Consider the following 4,322-nt stretch of genomic DNA (forward strand, 5'->3'; position numbering starts at 1 on the left):
ACATATGCAAGTTAGCATCCGGCAGTGTCTTTGTGTGGGGACCCGTACTAAACATTTTTATCATAAAACTTTGGGATACTCATCATTTCCGGGTTCACAATAGGACTTTGAGCTAGCAACTCGGCTACCACAGAGTAATGTCATGAGACAGAAGCCCTGCGGGGGCACAGGCGAGCAACAACAAAGCCCTTATACAAATCAAGTGCTGGAGGTTTTGCGGTGGCGCGAGTTGGACGCTGAAATAAGAACTCACGATGAGGATGGCCACGAAGCAGGCGAGCGTGGTGTTCCAGTCGCCGCTGGCTGTGGCCGAGGCCTTGCCCACCAGCATGCTGTAGAAGATGAAGTCTCCGAGCCCCAGCTTCACCCCCCCTGAGAGAGAGAGAGAGACCACAGTCAGGGTGGAGGCTGATTCAGAAACACAGAAACTCACGCCCTCCCACCCGCACAGAGATCTGTACTGTAATTACTGTACAAACAGAAAAAGAGCCCATATTTACCCGGGCTCTCACTCACATGGAACCCGGCAATTGTCGTGAATAATCGCTTCCTAATCTGCGACTAAAAACAGGCTGCAGCCAAACATCTAGTCGCTCTCATTTCACAGAGAGGACAGCTCATAAAAACACTCCTCAGATGTACTTAGCATGTGGTCACACACACACACACACACACACACACACACACACACACACACACACACACACACACACACACACACACACACACACACACACACACACACACACACACACACACACACACACACACACACACTAACACCGCACACAAACACAGTGTTGTGTTGACTTCATCCATAAACATGCAGCTCTTAAATTCAGCGAGTGTAAGCAGTTGAGCTTGATTTAGTATTATGATAATGATAACCATGTTTATGCCTGCTTGTGCACTTTGCAGCTCATACTGTATTGACTAGGTTTTATGATCTAAGATGAGCCTTTTTTCAGCATGAATAAACACAACTCAAAGTCCCTTTTGGCGCTGTGGTGCAATATCAGGAAATATATTTCCAATTTGATTTGACTTTCTTTTTTTACCGAGATGGTGAAATGAGAAACTGCCACATCAGTGCATTGGCATTGTGGAGCCAAACAAATGGATTTAAATGTACACAATGTTTGCACTGAGGGGCTGGCGAGTGTGTGTGCTGCAGGCAGTCAGCAGTTTGTTATAATGGGAATTTCAGTCTTGTCTTGTTTGCCTTGGAGCTGAACAACTCTGGTGCTCTGCTTGTGTGTGCTCTAATTACAGACAAGATTAGAGCGGGCAAATTAAACTGCTACCAGCCACTGTTTGTAATTGCCACAAGCAAATGTTTGTAATTATGAACAGATTGCTTTACTATCGATAATTAAAACAACAACACAACTTATTTAATGACTATCGGGAGATGGCACTCTGAAGTTGACAAAGCAGAGCAGAGAAAATGTTTTTCACCCCGACTCCGTTGCCTTGCCTTTTTTCTCTCCTCTGCCACTGCTCTTTTGTTTTCCTTACGCCTATTTCCCAATGCTCCCGCACTGTAGATCAAATGCGTTTGACTGGATTTGCTCCAGATAAAACAAAGACAGTAAAGTCTGTGTTGATAGCATTGCTGTCACAGCGCTTGCTTTCCCTTTTAGCTATGATTGTCTATTGTCTATGTGGTATCTGATGTTCTAAGCAGTTGGTATTATTAGTTGTGCAACCATGATTATAATCCCCCACCTGTTCTCAGCTATTTGATACCGACACACAATATCAAGCTAAAGCAACTGACCCTGTCGCTCCGCCGGCTAATGAGCTGCTTCATGAGGCCAGTGCCAGCAAGCTGCATACTAACACCCTCCACACTGCAGCACGGCTCACACCAACACTGCTACTATCCCGACAGATATTTGCTACCACTGACATTTCTATACATTTTAAACTACTGTGTCCTCTGTTCTGTTTAAAGTGCACATGTGTTACTAATAGTCCTTTTGCAAATTAGTCATATTTACTCATTTTATTTATAAAACTCTCCAAACTAGGTATAGCTTCTTTTGCGTATATACTCATATTTATAACTGTTATATCACTACCACCACTGATACTCCTCCTGTTATGAGTGAACACATCTCAATAATATTCCTTTTGAGTATTTGGTCAGATTGACTTATTTTAATTATAAAACTGGTTATATCTTGTATAGCGTACTCCTATTTATTCATAGTATGTATAAAAAGTGTTAATACTGGTCTATAGTGTTTAATCTTTATTCTGTGTAGTGTCTATAATGTCTATATTTCTACGACCTCATTAATACTGTTCATGCTGTATATACTTTTCAGTTTGTATATCTATCGTATTTATACTGTATATGTAAATGATACCCTACATTACACTTCACTTTACTACCTCTCTCACTCTTGTGGTTTGATGCTAACTGCATCTTGGTGTCCCAGTACTCTGTGCAATGAAATGAAAGTTAAATGTAATCTAATCACATCTAAAATAGGGGCTAAAACTTCCAAATCAATTAATTAAATGATAGATGTTTTAGTTAACAGTTGTCACCCGCCTTTAATGGCATAACATAATGAAAAATGCCTGTATTAAAAGTTGTGCTCACCCAATGTTGACGCCTTTAAACTGCTCATTAAACAATGGACAACGTCATCAAACACAAAGAAACAGCAGATAGACCATAAAGCCCCGTCAGCGTTGGTTACGGTTGCTATGCCTTTCTGTTCTCTCACAGCACATATGCAGTTTACAGAGATGATGGCGGAAATGATTCGTTATTTTTTAAACAATTTGTTCGCTTACGTCACACAGTGGCCGACACAGGCACTATCTTATCTCAATGTGCATCACATGACATAATGCTAAAAGACTGAGCTGTTAAAGCTGTTGGTTGCTAAGCTACAATTGGACATTTGCTGTTTAGAAAACAGTCAATAACAAACATAATTACTTCAACAATAAATTGATTATTGTTTGTTATTTTGTTTTACTACTCGAAAAATCTATATTTGACTAATTGCAATAGCACACAACTATAAAATATAACTAGAAATTCTGCTTATAAAATGCTAACTTTTTTTATTATGACATTATTCTGTACTTTTAATAAACGTACATCTACTAAGTGTGCTTCTCCATGTTGTGCTATAGACATCATGAGTATGGGTTAATATTGTGATATTACCGTAAAGTTCAGGACAGTGATGAATTACATGTTATATTTGCTTATAAGTCCCATAAAGCCTAAAAAGACCAACATATAATTGTTGTGTGATTTGCAAGCACATTCTAGATAGGTAGTCATTAGACAATACTAGTTTAATTGTTATTTAAAGGGGACCTATCATACAAAATGCACTTTGTGATGTCTTGTATACATAAATATGTGTCCCCGGTGTGTCGGGGAACTCACGCAGCGTCAGAAAATTGTCTTGTCTTTATTAGGATCCCATTAGCACTAGCATGAGCATTGGCTATTCTTCCTGGGGTCCTCACACACTCAAAACATACATAAACACATACAACAACATTAAAACAAAACAAAACAAAATTAAAACAAAACAAAACAGCTCATCATTGCATGCAATTTACAGTGAAATGAAGTGAAAACTAAAATGGTCATCCAATTATCGCCATCCTAAGGCCAAACAAAAGTAAATACAAATAAGTTTACATCATAATATATGCATACATAGCCACAGGCACAGTTCAAATGTACTTTATAATACTTAAATAATTTTTTAGCAACCTTTTGAAATGTACTTGAGAATGTTCTTGAATGATGTGAACCGGTAAAGAGTTCCAGCTGATCATGGCTCTGTACATGACTGTTTTCTGTCCCATATTTGATTTAGATTTGGGTAATACAAACCTTCCTTCTATTGTATGTCGTGTTTGATAGTTATGTTGTGCATATTGCGCTATAAACCTTTGTGATAATATATCTGGTGAGTGAGTCACTGTAATATTTCTGACAAAATCTAATAAAATATAATTTGACCTCTGTCTGACAGTTAACCATTTCAATGTCTCCAGCATTTCAGTGACTCTGGTTCTGTAGGAGCACTGCAGTGCACATCGTGCTGCCTTATTTTGTGCTACGTGTAGTTTGTTTAAATCTTTTTCAGCAGCACTAGACCATATAACCAAACAATAATCAAACTGCGACAGAACCAAAGCATCCAAAACCTGTCTACTGACATCCATAGGCAAATATTTCACAATTCTTTTTACAACTGACACACCCCTTCCCATTTTACATACAACATTATCAATTTGTTTAGACCAAGATAATTTATGATCCAGGGTTATAC

General features: G+C 38.8%; 1 long non-coding RNA gene across 1 annotated transcript; it reads right to left on the reverse strand.

Moving 5' to 3' along the window:
• Positions 1–151: 151 nt before the first annotated feature.
• LOC104959233 (uncharacterized) lies at positions 152–611 on the reverse strand. The gene is made up of 3 exons (XR_799840.1): positions 501–611; positions 254–372; positions 152–188 (listed from the first exon to the last, which is right to left on the reverse strand). It is a non-coding gene; the product is annotated as an uncharacterized lncRNA (long non-coding RNA).
• Positions 612–4,322: the final 3,711 nt, after the last annotated feature.

This window comes from Notothenia coriiceps, unplaced genomic scaffold (assembly GCF_000735185.1).
Source record: "Notothenia coriiceps isolate Sejong01 unplaced genomic scaffold, NC01 NC01_scaffold00030096, whole genome shotgun sequence".
Taxonomy (NCBI): Eukaryota; Metazoa; Chordata; class Actinopteri; order Perciformes; family Nototheniidae; genus Notothenia; species Notothenia coriiceps.